Raw genomic sequence first — 16,386 nt, 5'->3', positions numbered from 1 at the left:
GTAGCTTGGAAAATGCACTAGCCTGCAGAATGTTGCACATGCCCGTTACTTGAAGCCCCCCCGTCGGACGTTAAGGGGCGGAACGAATATTCGGATATTCGTCTTTAATAGGACCCGACTATTTGGAGGCCAGAAACCACTATTCGGGCCAGCCCTACTATGCTCATAACTAACTGACACAGCATTAAGGAACACCTGTTTCTCAATCTGAAAGTCACATGTATTTCGATTGTAAAAAACTAACAGATTTTCAGACTTCTTGACTCTCCATACTCACCAGGTTATGCTCCTTGCACTCAGAATCACTGGCCATCTGGATAAGCCCATTAAAAGCTATGCTATCTTGCAAATTCACCGCAAATCTCCTCACTCACATTTCAAACAAACTTTTCAAACACGGCTGACATCACCCCACCTTACTGCCCTGCCATCTACCCTAAGTTACACATTCTGTATAGTGGTGCCATCTTGTGGCAAGTTAAGCACTTATCATGGTGCAACACAGTTACCTGTGTCAATGAACAATGACATCAACAATACATTACAATGGAAATAGAGTGAACTTAAAAAGTTTTGCACTAGCCAACACGGGCTAGTAGCAGAGATTTTTCACTAGCCCGTGGATATGTGCACTAGCCACGGGCTAGCGGGCTAGTGTTAAGATCTAACCCTGATAGTAATTTGTTCCTTTAGCATAGGTGATCATCGCATTCACTGAATTTAAACCAGCAGCAAAACGTCATTATTTTACAGATTTTAACCATTATTTGAATAACAAAATGTATGTTGGCAATCCAAAAGTGATTCTTCAAATCATTTTAAACTGTTGTTTTACAGATTTTTGTTAAATTACAGATACTGTGTTGTAAAATCACAGATCAATTAGCTGCAGAAAAACAAACAAAAGAAGACAAAAAGAGATTAACGTTAGCTAAAGAGCATTAAAAGAAGCAAAGGAGCACATTCTTTGATCAGAAGATAAATTAGTCGGGCTCTTTTGAGGTCCTTAAAGGTCAGAACAATGCATGGTCCTGACAGTGAAGAACAGAGGTGAAAATGTGATGATCAGGGGCTGTATGAGTGCAAAAGGTGTTTAGGTCAGGACAATGGCTCCTTTCCCGCACGATAACCATCAAAAGTACAGTTCTTTTGTAAGTAAAACAACATTTTATGTAACATTTTGTGAAACAAATATATGAAACTAATCATTTGACTGCTTCCATGCATGCTGGGGCTGCTGCTCATCAAAACTCAGGCATGTTCAGCTCACACACTGCTGCTGAAATGTGAGTTTAAAGACACTATAGTGACATTAGTGGTCAGTTAAAGCGCTAAGGATAATTCCAGTTGAATGCATAGTCCTGACAGTGAAGAACGGAGGTGGAAATGTGGTGATTTGAGGCTGCATGAGTGCATTTATAGATGGTTTCTTGAATGTCTGTGGATAAGCCAAAATTCTGGCTGGCTGGTGCAGTGTTTTCCTGCAGATTAAGCAACATTTCATGAAATAACTCCATGAAAGTGCTACTTTATCTGTCAGATGCATGCTGGGGCTGCTGCTCATTAAAACTCAGCCATGTTCAGCTCACACACTGCTGCTGAAATGTGAGTTTAAAGACACTATAGTGACATTAGTGGTCAATTAAAGCGCTAATTAGAGTTTGCTTTGCCCACACTGTCCATTTATTCACTCACTTCATGCTGTTTTTCCCTGAATGAGATGCAGGAAAAAACAGACTAGAGCCACCATGAAATGCACAAAACCACAGATCTGCCGTGACCTGTTTTGCTGTCCAACAAGTCGAGAATGTGCTGCTGCCTGTTTTTTTTTTTCCTGCACAACACTGTGGAGGTGGAAACTCTCCTCCACACCAACTGTGCATATTCTCCAGGAGCCGAGCTGAGGACGGCGACGATCACGCCAACACTCGCTTTTGTTTGGAGCTCTGAAGCTGCCAGCCGTCCATCCGAGCAACAGGTGGACCGGGACGACGGGGAACGTTACATAACGAAGACGCCCCCTTTTTCATTCCATCTCCCATGATTCCCTTCATCTCAGCAGCAACGAAGAAAGAGGCGGTTTGAGCTCAGTTTAGTGCTTCCATATCTGCTTCTTGGCTCCGGGTGAAGCCAGTAGATGTGAACCTGCTGTGTTTAGGAGGTTGGTTTGTCACTTTGACAAGATCTGATGCTTTCTGATGAGTTTGGTGTTAATATAAATGGGGTCCAATAAAGTGGAAGCAAATTCTGCTTGGAAACGTGCTTAAAAGTAGTCCCTGTGTTAAATTATATGCAGTTAAATGATACAAAATAAGACTCCAACCACTTTTTTTCTGCAAATAAGTCGCACTTTTCACATAAATCTGTATTAATTATCCCAGATACGTAATCGTTTTCCATTTACCGTAAACACCTTGACTTGATTGCATTATTCATAAATCCCAGCAGCAAATGGCAGAAACTGGATTTATTTTGCAGGAAATAAGGGAAAGAGCTTTACTGCCACCTAAAGGACAAATCTGACCGGTACCAAATGTGAGAGGAGAGAGGAAAGAGCATCATAAATGTACGTTTGTAAACCTAAAACGTGCATTTAGTCACAGATTTTTAGCATTTGAAGTTGCTGTATTGACTGTTTAACTACCGTTTAATAATTTCTTCAGGCTTCAGTTTCATTTTAATGTTGATAAATCCTCCTCGAGGAAATTTAGAGCACCTGTCACTTTATTTTCCTGCATTCTGGTGAGTTTTTAATGCCCCAATTTGTACAATTTCTGTTTCTATTTGTGGTGGAAATGTCTTTATTATTATGTTCAGGCAGCAGTTGGTGATTTAAAATATAATGACATGTAATACTGAGCTCTCAAGCGCACAAATATTCAAATATTTATCCTCCTATTGATCAAATTTACTCATTTATTTAGATTCCTGTTGATTCAGCAAACACAAACAGGCATGGTTTACTTATTTTTGTGTCTTTATTGGGGGTAAATTTCATTTTTGCATAATATAATATAATATAATATAATATAATATAATATAATCGTATGCTTTCCCTTCATTGCAGCGGTGTCTAACCCATTTTAGTTCAGCACCATATTCAGCCCAGTTTGATCGCAGGTGGACTGGACCAGTAAAATCACAACATAATAAGCTATTAATAACCATAACTCCAATTTTTTCTTTTGTTGTAGTGCAGAAATGTTCACATTTAAGGAATTATCTCTTTCCAAAACATTATGAACAACCTCAAATTTATACATTACAACCTACAGATCACAGAGTGTCACAGGTGTCTGGAACTGATCATATAGTGTTTTACTCTATGATCAAAACAACAAAAGTCAAACAAAAAAGACAAAAAAACAACAAAACAAGACAAAAGATTACAAAAAAAATAAGACAAATGACACAAAACAAAAAAAGAGACAAAAAATTGAACAAAAAAGTTACAAAGTGACAGAAAATGGACATAAATGAGACAAAAAATGACAAAAAAGACAAAAAAAACCCACAAGCGAGACAAAAAGGAAACACAAAACAACAAATACAGCAAATCACCAAGTGACAAAAATAAGACAAGAAACACAAGTGAAACAAAAAGGAAACACAAAGAAATAAAAGCTTGAGACAACTGACAAAAATGAGACAAGAAAAGACCAAAAACTATACTAGACAAAATATTACAAAAATGAGACACAAATCGACAAAAGCGAGAAACAAAATGACAAAAAATAAGACAAACGACACGAAACAAAACAAAAAAGAGACAAAAAATTAGACAAAGTTACATAGCGTCAAAAAATGGGCAAACGATGAAAAAAACTAAACAAAAATGAGAAACAAAACAACAAAAACATGAGACAAACAATAAAAGTCAGAAAAAAGACAAAAACAACAAAAACAAGACAAAATATTACATAAAATATTAGACACAAAAGGACAAAACAACAATGACTAATCTAGTGTTTTACTTTATGATCCAAACAACTTGTCATGGTCTTTGAATGTTTTAAATTTATAGTTTTACTAATTTACAATTGCAGTTAACTTCTTTTTTGTAATTTTTCCAAGTCAGGCCGGATTCTAGCCTCTGCAGGGCCGGGTTTGGCCCGCAGCCCACATGTTGGACACCCCTGGTCTGTTGTTTCTGCACATACAGAACATATTACACACATCCAGGCATTTTAATGTCTGTGAGTCAGCGTAATAGTAGTTCTTCATGTTTTTAGAGACTGATAGAAGCATTTTTCATCTCCTTGGGGAAATTAGAAAATGAAAAGGTTCAATGGATGCAAATAGAGTTTAATAAAAATATGAAAACACAGCAAAAAGACAGAATCCTTGAGTCCTGGTGGACACAGAACTACTCCACTGCTCAGTCATTTCAGGTAGTAAAGTGGACAAAGGCTCTTATAAATACTGATAAATGATGTCACTGCTTCCATTCATTCTATGACTGATATTAGATGTGATTTGAAAAATTGCAATTGAATTTTGTGGTCATTTGTTTTTCGGCTGAATTTCCAGCGGAGGAGATGAACTTTTGACACCAACACCTACACGCTTTCTGCACGTAAACAATCTTTATGCTAAGCTTTTTAGTGAGACGGAGCCGCTGGCCTTGAAAACAGCGCTGAAAATCCATCATTTTACAGCCTTTTGTTGGTGGAAAACATGCAGATGTCTCAGATTGTGGTGTCAGTCTGGACTGTTTGTGTTGCTGCTGTTTAGTCGGGATGGAAACAGCTCATGAGGGGAGAAGCCTTGTTGACGTCATCCCCTAACATCCTCTATAGCCATGAGCTGTTTGATAGCTTTCCACTCATGATTAGATTAGATTTTATGCAGATCTTCTGATAAATTCATGTGTTTTTATGCACTCCTGTCAGCATTTATTGTCCCTAAATGAGCTCTGCAGATAAACAGGCTTCACTTCATTGAACGTTTCTGACCTGTAGCTGTCCGGTCAAACTGTCGATCGATTATTTTAAAGAGGCGCTCAAAAAGATTACGAAAAACGGAGGTCAAGATGCCATGTTTTTTCCCAATCTACTCTTGTCTTTTTAAAGCCGTTGAGGTCTCAGAAATACATACACGGTGTCTTATGGTGCTGACACCATTTGCATCTGTATTTTCTATCATTAAGTCGCTAGTAGATATTAGTGAAGTCACAGACACACATGGATGTTTCTAGTTTTTACCAGCCTCATAGAGAAGTCGACATGATTCTCAACATAAAGACTGAGGTTTGTGTGTTGTGTTGGAACATAATTTGTAAGTTTTGGTCTGTTTTGTGGCTTTCACCAGCTGTTTGATTAAGTTTAAGGACCCAAATGCTACATTCTGAGCAGAAATATAGCATTTACACCCTCTGTCAAAAGTTGTAGGACACTTTCTCATTCAAATAAATTAGAATCTGTCCTAAAACTTTTGACAGGAGGTGTATATAGCACCATACGATTATCTGCTGTAGTGGAGTAACAGAGGCTGAAATCACATGCATGTTTTGTAAACCAAACCTCTCTTTTCTCTGTTTTGGCAGCCAATCCAGCCATGTGAGTGATACAGGTCCCTCCCATTGAAACTGTTGGTCCTCCTTGTTCTTCTAAACAAGCCGATATTGAGTACAAGTCAAAGAATTTAAAAACAAAGCCTTTATTTTATGTTCTTTACCTCATTTTAAACTGTTCAGGTTTTTCTTTTTAATATGTAAAAGGACTACCTCCCTTTGATGCACAAGATTTTGGACAACAATTTTGTCCACGTGTGTATTTGTACATGTACACACGTGGACAAAATTGTTGGTACCCCTCAGTTAAAGAAGGAAAACCCCACAATTCTCACTGAAATCACTTGAAACTCACAAAAGTAACAATAAATAAAAATTTATTGAAAATTAAATAATCAAAATCAGCCATTACTTTTGAATTGTTGATTAACATAATTATTTAAAAAAACAAACTAATGAAACAGGCCTGGACAAAAATGATGGTACCTCTATAAAAGATTGAAAACTATTTGACCAGAGTGACATGATTAACTCAGGTGTGTCATTTAATTGACATCACAGGTGTTTCCAAACTCATAATCAGTCAGTCTGCCTATTTAAAGGGAGACAAGTAGTCACCCTGCTGTTTGGTGAAAAGGTGTGTACCACACTGAACATGGACAACAGAAAGCGAAGGAGAGAATTGTCCCAGGACATCCGAAAAAAAATGATAGACAAACATCTTAAAGGTAAAGGCTATAAGACCATCTCTAAACAGCTTGAAGTTCCTGTGACAACAGTGGCTCATATTATTCAGAAGTTCAAGACCCACGGGACAGTAGCCAACCTCCCTGGACGTGGCCGCAAGAGGAAAATTGATGACAAATTGAAGAGACGGATCGTTGGAATTGTATCCAAAGAGCCCAGAGCAACCTCCAAAGAAATTAAAGGTGAACTCCAAGGCCAAGGTACATCAGTGTCAGATCGCACCATTCGTCGTTGTTTGAGCCAAAGTGGACTTCATGGGAGACGACCAAGGAGGACACCACTGCTGAAAAAAACTCATAAAAAAGCCAGACTGGAATTTGCAAAAATGCATGTTGACAAGCCACAAAGCTTCTGGGAGAATGTCCTTTGGACAGATGAGACCAAACTGGAGCTTTTTGGTAAGGCACATCAACTCTATGTTCATAGACTCAAAAACCAAGCATACGAAGAAAAGAACACTGTCCCTACGGTGAAACATGGAGGAGGCTCAGTAATGTTTTGGGGCTGCTTTGCTGCATCTGGCACAGGGTGTCTTGAAAGTGTGCAAGGTACGATGAAATCTGAAGACTATCAAGGCATTCTGGAGAGAAATGTGCTGCCTAGTGTCAGAAAGCTTGGTCTCAGTCGCAGGTCATGGGTCTTCCAACAGGACAACGATCCAAAACACACAGCCAAAAACACCCAAGAATGGCTGAGAAAAGCGTTGGACTATTCGAAAGTGGCCTTCTATGAGCCCAGATCTGAATCCCATTGAACATATGTGGAAGGAGCTGAAACATGCCATTTGGAGAAGACACCCATCAAACCTGAGACAACTGGAGCTGTTTGCTCATGAGGAGTGGGCCAAAATACCTGTTGACAGCTGCAGAACGCTCATTGACAAATACAGAAATCGTTTAATTGCAGTGATTGCCTCAAAAGGTTGTGCAACAAAATATTAAGTTATGGGTACCATCATTTTTGTCCAGCCCTATTTCATTAGTTTGTTTTTTTAAATAATTATGTTAATCAACAATTCAAAAGTGATGGCTGATTTTGATTATTTAATTTTCAATAAATTTTTATTTATTGTTACTTTTGTGAGTTTCAAGTGATTTCAGTGAGAATTGTGGGTTTTTCCTTCTTTAACTGAGGGGTACCAACAATTTTGTCCACGTGTGTAGGTCCCTCCCATTGAAACTGTTGGTCCTCCTTGTTCTTCTAAACAAGCCGAGATTGAGTACAAGTCAAAGAATTTAAAAACAAAGCCTTTATTTTATGTTCTTTACCTCATTTTAAACAGTTCAGGTTTTTCTTTTTAATATGTAAAAGGACTACCTCCCTTTGATGCACAAGTCTTTTGGTGTTGGCACCACTTGGATCAGTATTCAGAATCACTAATTCACTATAGATATCAGTAAACTGATCAACGCATAGGGATTTTTCCAGTTTTAAACAGCCCCATAGGAAGGCTGGAGTTGTGTTCATGATTCTCACCACAAAGACTGAGTTTGCGTGCATGTGAGTCCCTCATATTGAAACTGCTGGCCCTCCCTGTGCTTCTGAATTTAAAAGCAAGATATATAATTGGTGTTCTTTACCTCAAAGAAAGCAGTTTCACTACTTCTTTTCAGTGTGTACAAGGATTTGATCCGCTTCATGTCTTGCACGTCGACAGATCTGCTCCGGTCTGGCAAACCATGGAAACTGACATTTACTGAGTGGAACGTGTACAAAGCAAGAGGAGAGACAGGTAAAGTAGAGATAATTCTACTGGAGTTGACGAGAGCTAATTACAGCCATTCAACGAATTTTGCGAAGCTAGCACGGGCTAATGGTAGAGGCAGGATTATTTTTTGTTGGGACTTATGCATGCAACCTTTCAGCATTTCAATTGAAGTGGTAGAGGAACTGTAGGCGACATGCCTGTTTGCTTTGGTCTGAGATGCTGGAGCTCTGGCGACACCCGATTGTTTTACAATGCAAAAACCTGACAAATGAAGAAGAAATGGTGTTTCAGGTTGGAATATGCACTTTCCAAAAATGAATCACGTGTTCCAGGACAAACTGCTTGTTGCCTAAAAATGAGTGACGGTGACAACAAAAGCTGAGATCTTCCAACTGCAGACGTACAGCATCTGTGTCTGGTATTTACAGATATTTAAAGGTCTGTCAAACTTCCCTACATGTTGAAAATTATCCCAAGGGTCACACAATATGTTAAAATGTCACACCAGTGGCAAAAAAGCAATAAATGATGAAAGTTTGAGTGAGGCTGAGCTGCCTGATATCATGAAAAGATGCATAAAAGCCAAGAACAATTTACTTCACGTGTTATCACAATGTATTTTTTTGTGTTTCTATGGATGCCATGCAATTTAGTGACAAATGAGCCCCACATTTTCACCGTAAAGCTAACCTAAACCAGTTTGCCTGCAATTTTAACACTGTAAAAAGTTTAAAACGCTGAGACATGATGTGTGAAACGTGCCTGAAGTGGCATCCAATTCATACACAATGACATCAGGTTAGAGTGCAAATACTTAGTCTTTTAAACTCCACTCCGTAGCTTAATGTGTAACTGAATCACAGGTTTGCTGTAAAGGATTTGAGCCCAGAAATCAGAGTTAGTTTATCACACTGACGAAGCTCCTTTAACCTGAGAAGACAAACCGGCCGATTAAAACCTGCAAAGACGAGAAAAGCGTAAAACCAACAGAGTGTCTCCTGGAAGATCTGAAGCTCAGAGCAATAATATTTAAACTGCTGCAAGAGAGAACAGGAGGGGAATCGCAGGTGTATAATTTAGTTCCTGTCAGGTTTATATTTAGAAAGAGCAAAAGCAAAGACGACAAATCTGCAGAAATGCAACAGATTAATCCGAGCCGGAGCCACAAGCCATCAGCTACCTGTTCGCTGCAGCAACAGTCAACACTTAGGCCTGACAAAACCCCCGTAAAGATGGATTCTGATCCCGTCTGCAGGCGGGAGGCTCATGAATATGGAGGAAGGAGGCCGCTGACATTCTGCTGCATGTTTTGTAGCCGGTAACGTATATATCAGCCTGAGTGTTTCTGCTCCCAGTGAGCTGTAAGCCATAAAATGTGGCAGCTCAGAGTGAGTTATTCTGCAGATACACAACGTCTACAGCATCCAGTTACAGCGGTAAACAGTACACTGTAAGAAATGAACAGCTTCTAACAGGTTTAAACTGTGACTTTTATTGCATACAATTCACTGTTGTTGTTGTTTTCATTTGAAAATACAGATTTTCATCTGTTTTGGTAAATTAAAGCTAAAAACTAATAAAATCCTAGCAAAGTGGAACAATTTAGATGATTGTAAAAAAATTATTAAAGAATGTGCACATCAAAAGCCTGTCCTTTTACAAACGGCAACATTTGACTGTAAAATGATCTTTTAAAATAAGAAAAAAATAAAAATGTTTGTATGCGAAGGAATAAAAATGGTAAATTATTTTTATATTGTATATTGTTTTGAAAAACAAAATCTATTTACTTTACAGAATTTTATATTATATTTTATACACACATATATATAAAGCTTCCCTGTTTTGTCAACAACAGTTTTATTAATATGATGCAGTTTAACTGTATTTAAATCATCCAAAAAAGAAAAATGTTTGCACATATTTGATGCCACTTGAAAAAAAGCATAATAAGGACTACAAATGGTAATAATCAAAAATGTGTTTGGATTTTATTAGTAATTAACTGTAAAAACAAAACAAATCAAAACAATAAAAAATGTTGACAAAAATAAAAAAAATCAGTATTTTTTAACAAATGTTAATTTGCTCTTTTATAATATTTGACTAGAAAAATTTAGCTAAAAAATGCCATTATTTGTTTTTATATAACGTTAGACCATGAAATGACACATTTAGCCATATTTAATCAAAGTATTTAATGAAGCTTTAAATTGTTAATCATATGTATGTCAAGGATTAAAAATGGTTAAGAATTTTTATATTGCAATGAAATTACAGATAAAATCTAGTAATATTATTGAAGCATAGATTAAATACACACAAATCTATAAAACTGATCAAAATAGTAAATTATTTAATATTTTATTTCAGATTGTTAAAACGGTTAAAAAAATGTGATGATAAAATGGTCTTTTGTAATGTGTGGCTGTAAAATGACAGCTTTACTGTATTTAAGTCAATAAAAAGTATTTGCAGTCATCTGAAAGAAAAATATGCAGATGAAGGATTTTTAAGCTGTTCTTTAACAGATTTTACAGAGTTTTGCTAAATTACAGATATATAGTAAAATCAATAACAGATAAATAAATAAATAATCAAATAAATGTTGCTGTATTCCACTCTTTGTTAAACTTTTTTTAAAAACTTTTTTTTGGCACCTGTTCTACCAGAATTTTTTTTACAGTGTAAATGAAAGAATATCTGCATGTTTGTCAGAGTAAAAGCTTCTCTCATCATAAACTCAGCGCTCTCAGCTGATTTACTGATTTACTGGCAGCTGATTTTACAGGAAGTCGGTCTGAGTCGACCGGGACCGTTGAGCTGTCAGAGCCGTGAATCAGGAGCGCTCATAAAGCAGCTGCTGCAGTCCTGACGCTGCTGGACGTACACCGGGCCGGGGGCCGTCTATTACCTGGATGACAGGAAGCATCATGGAGCTCCACGTCTGGATCCGAGCAGCCAGCATATTTCTGGGCAGCGTTCAGGTGTGACAGCAGAAAAAAAAAAAAAAAACACAAATCACATTCTTCTCCGTCACAGCTGAGATTTCACAGGTGGAAGGAGCTGCTGGAATGAAGGGTCTCCAAGGAGGGAATTAAAAACAAAGACTGCAGAGTTACGTAACAACAAGTTCACCAACATGTCCCACACAGATTCCTTTCAGGAAGATTAAACATTTCTATCAGCTATAAATAACAATAAACAAAAGCAGAATATAATGATGAGGGCGATGCTCAGGGAGAACATGAACACTGTTTTTGTGTCGGAATAAGATTAGAAATAGAAACAGAAGAAGGAAGCAGCTGAGAGGAGGTCGATGTAAAGATCTTTAACTGGGAATTAGAAACGAAGGAAAGAAAACTGACTTCATCATGTAGAAACTGGATGCTTTGACTTGTTGCATATTGGTATTCTGTCATGACTTCATTTACACTAAAATATTAGAAATATGAACGTACCGGTTGTTCATTTAAAACTATGAGTTAAGATGACGCTGAAGCTCTTCACTGTGGTAAAATGCAGTAAAATGTAGTAAAGTCAAGCGTTTACTGTAGTATTTTAACATTTCACCATGTAACAGTTGGACTTCAGTTAATTACTCTTTGATTTATGACAGCAAAAGTTTCCAGAAGTAATCAGACCTTTCAGTAACAGGCTGTATTTATATGGTGTTGGCAGGAATGAGCATCAACTGGACACTTTAAAAGGAAAAAAACATGAAAAATACACGACAAATGGTGCGATACTGTAATGTTTAAAAACTGTAAATAATGTAAAGCATCTGTTTAAAAATGCTTTTTTAGCTGATTTTAATGCCGCAAAAATAGTCATTTCATTGTCATACAATGTAAATAAATAATTATTTGTAAAACAAACAAACAAACAAACAAACAAACGTGTGCTCAGACGTTTTATTTCAGTTCATATTTGTTTCTTAGATTTTACTAAATATTACCTGGAATTTAACAAGATTTTTTGAAAAATTCTTTCAAATAATGTCAAATATCTGCAAAACAGTTTGATTTCAGTGTTAAAAGAATAAATTACCGTTTATAAAATTACAGATTTTTGATGTGGATAGTATTTGCATTTTTTACTGCAGTTACCATAAAATGAAACACATTTTTATGTGATTTTAATTCATTCCCAGCTGCAGTGAATCAATAAATAATATTCATCTGTAAATGACAGTTAAAACTTTGAACACAGCAGCCTCTAACTACCAGCTATTGATGATCATTATTATGTTTTGCTCAGATCTTACCGTGTTAAACCAATGTTTTGAAGAAAATGCTGCACCACTGTTAGAATGTGTCTGCATTTAGAGCTCCTGATGGCGAAAGGTTTTTTTTTTTTGCACCAATGAGTGTTTTTCTCCTTTATAGAATCTGATTGTTGTCCAGCTTTTCTGCCCAAACGGTCAAGCGGTCCATGAAAATATGTCTGCAACTAATCAGCTAAAATCTGTTTCCCTGAGGATCTTTAAATCCACTGAGACGGAGGAAAACAGCCGAACGCAAAAAGCGGCACATTTGGGACGTTTGTTTACTCTGACGACGGAAAACTGGGTCAGACTGTCAGAGTAAAGCTGATTACAGATATCATCCAATAAAATCACAGAAACACATATGAAGAATTAATTCATTACTAATTAAAATAAAAAAAACACATTGTAAATAAAAATAATGCCCACATCAAAGATCTCCATTTTTCCTAACACTTCTGTTACAATAAATGACTGTATAATTACAGTTAAAATGCATTTAAATCAGCTAAAATGCTGTTATTTTGTGCCATTATTTGAAAGTAACAGATGTATATTAAGGATTTAATGAGGATAGATTCTTTTTAACTGTTATTTTAAAGATTTTGTTCACTTATGGATAATATACATTAAAAATGCAGAATTTCAAAGAGGAGGCAAAAGTGTCCAATAAACATGAATATGCATGTAATAAATAAAATAAATAAAAACACAACAGGCCAGATCTGTAAATAATGTCCACGTCAAAAATCTCCATCTTTCCTCACAATTTTTTCACCAAACATGACCGTATAATTACAGCTATTTAAATGAGCTAAAATGTTTTGTGTCATTATTTGAAAGAAAAATCATGTATATTAACTGTTATTTTAAAGATTTTTCTACTGATTTTAACAGAGTTTTGTTCACCTACAGATAATATACGGATTAAATGCAGAATTTCAAAGAGGAGGGAAAAGTGTCCAATGACTCGTATGTTTATTTACCGTACAATTACACAGTTATACTACCTTTAAATCAGCTAAAATTTCATTTTTTTTACAGACATGCATCAATATTTGAAAGAAAAGTTAAGTATATTAAAGATTTAATAAATGTGAATTATTTTTAACTGTTATTTTACAGATTTCTTACAGAATTTAACAGATTTTTGTTTAATGTCCGATATTATCTTGTAAAATCACGTGGAAAAAAAATGAATATACATTGAAAAAATAAATTAATAAACAATAGGCTAAATAAGTAAATAAAACCTCCATTTTCCTAACATTTCTTTTACAATGTATGAATGTAAAATTACAGTTTTACTGCATTTAAATCAGCTAAAATGTTATTAGTCTGTTATTAGTCATTATTTGAAAGACAAATGATCTATAACAAGGATTTAATCAGGGTAAACTATATTTTAACTGTCATTTTTAACATTTCTTACAGATTTTAACAGAGTTTTGTTCAATTCCAGATGATTTCTAGTCAAACAGTAAGTGTGGGTGACCAGCTTCATTTCACACCATTCTGCTTTTAAAAACAGGATTTGACTCAAATCTACAAAACTACAAGCAATTAAAAAGAAATATGACACAGCAACTGTTCACACAATCTGTCTCAAAGCAACAACAACACCAAAAATAAAAAACTGTCCTCCGCAGACAGATTTAAAATGAACAACATGAGCTGAAAGTTCAGTTCCACAAAATGCAGAATTTCAAAGAGGAGGGAAAACAGTCCAACGGCTCGCATGTTTGTTAGTGGAGGGATTTAGTTCAGCTGCACTCCTGCTCTCAGGGCAAATGTTCTTTAAATGTCATGGTTTCCCAGCATTATTTACCTATTTAAATCTCCTCTAAAATATCCTGTAAGTGCTGAGTGCGAGCGCAGGGAGCTCAGCTTTAAGTCGCAGCTTGACTCAGTCGTACAGTAAGAATCTACAGCTCTGACTCATGTCCTGCTCCAACCTTGGACCGTCGTCTTCGCCTCTGCTGCTGCTTCCCGTCAGCTATTCTTAGCTCCAGCCGGCCTCACAGCAGATCCGTAAAATGCCACACTTCACCGGCCGGCGTAAATAAAGCGGAGGCCTGCTGGTTGGAGAGCGTCTCTGGAGGAAATGACAAATCTCTTCAAATCATAAACAACAGAGCGGCCGTGTTACTAGAAGAGTATCTCATGGGAGCAGCCGTCTCCCGGTGGTTAGTTTTAATTTCACTGCGGCGCTGCTCTTAATGTCGGAGCTGGACAGATGAATTTCCCTCTTTTTCCTATTTATTACTAAGAGGATGTGGCTACAGAGAGATTAGGTTAGAAACAGTTAAACCTCAGGAGAACACATCAGTGTCTGAGTCTGAGGCTGCAGCCAACCGAGTGGTCATATTTCATGTTTTTCTTCTGTTAAACACAGAAATACAACATTCAAAAATATATCTTTTACTGCTGTTGACCTATTAAGAACAGAACATCTTAATAGGAAAATGTGATGCTATAAAAAGCAACTTTTGTCTTTTTACTCCTTTTCAACATTGAATCATGATGAATCATGTGGTGGCAGCATCACGATGTAAAGCATGGAGGTGGCATCATCATGATGTAAAGCATGGAGGTGGCAGCATCACAATGTAAAGCATGGAGGTGGCAGCATCACGATGTAAAGCATGGAGGTGGCATCATCACAATGTAAAGCATAGAGGTGGCAGCATCATGATGTAAAGCATGGAGGTGGCAGCATCACAATGTAAAGCATGGAGGTGGCAGCATCATGATGTAAAGCACGGAGGTGGCATCATCACAATGTAAAGCATGGAGGTGGCATCATCACAATGTAAAGCATGGAGGTGGCAGCATCACAATGTAAAGCATGGAGGTGGCATCATCACAATGTAAAGCATGGAGGTGGCAGCATCACAATGTAAAGCATGGAGGTGGCAGCATCACAATGTAAAGCATGGAGGTGGCAGCATCACAATGTAAAGCATGGAGGTGGCAGCATCACAATGTAAAGCATGGAGGTGGCAGCATCATAATGTAAAGCATGGAGGTGGCATCATCACAATGTAAAGCATGGAGGTGGCAGCATCATGATGTAAAGCATGGAGGTGGCATCATCACAATGTAAAGCATGGAGGTGGCAGCATCACAATGTAAAGCATGGAGGTGGCATCATCACAATGTAAAGCACGGAGGTGGCAGCATCACGATGTAAAGCATGGAGGTGGCATCATCATGATGTAAAGCATGGAGGTGGCAGCATCACGATGTAAAGCATGGAGGTGGCAGCATCACAATGTAAAGCATGGAGGTGGCATCATCACAATGTAAAGCATGGAGGTGGCAGCATCACAATGTAAAGCATGGAGGTGGCATCATCACAATGTAAAGCATGGAGGTGGCATCATCACAATGTAAAGCATGGAGGTGGCATCATCACAATGTAAAGCATGGAGATGGCAGCATCATGATGTAAAGCACGGAGGTGGCATCATCACGATGTAAAGCATGGAGGTGGCAGCATCACGATGTAAAGCATGGAGGTGGCATCATCACAATGTAAAGCATGGAGGTGGCATCATCACGATGTAAAGCACGGAGGTGGAAGCATCACGATGTAAAGCATGGAGGTGGCATCATCACAATGTAAAGCATGGAGGTGGCATCATCACAATGTAAAGCACGGAGGTGGCATCATCCTGATATAAAGCATGGAGGTGGCATCATCATAGCAAATGCTATGAAGAATGTAGTCATGGAAAATTACAGCAGTTTTATGAGTTTTTTTTGCTGCCCCAACTGTTGGTTTGTTACAGTTTTTGATTTCGGTGAAGCTTTGGGTAACCGTTGGGATTAGTTCAGTAGCAGTCACAGTTGAGGTTACAGTAAGTTTCCACAAAACAAAAGTAAATCATAGAAATGATCTCTGCAGTCGAAGATACACAACTGTTAATTATTAATATATACTTACTTATTCTGACATGGTGCAGTCCTGGTTTTGTATTACAGTATTACTGGCTGCTACAATAGGTTCATGTTCATATTGACAGTTTTTAAGTCACTATAATGTAGTTTTAAGCAGATACAGACAGTTATTTATTGAAACGTCGCATCATGCTTTGGGGTTTTTCTTGTTTTCTTCATTGTGTGTCTTCCTCTGTTTGTTTATGTGTC

Source organism: Acanthochromis polyacanthus, chromosome 11 (genome assembly GCF_021347895.1).
Source record: "Acanthochromis polyacanthus isolate Apoly-LR-REF ecotype Palm Island chromosome 11, KAUST_Apoly_ChrSc, whole genome shotgun sequence".
Taxonomy (NCBI): Eukaryota; Metazoa; Chordata; class Actinopteri; family Pomacentridae; genus Acanthochromis; species Acanthochromis polyacanthus.
This window is presented reverse-complemented; position numbering follows the sequence as displayed.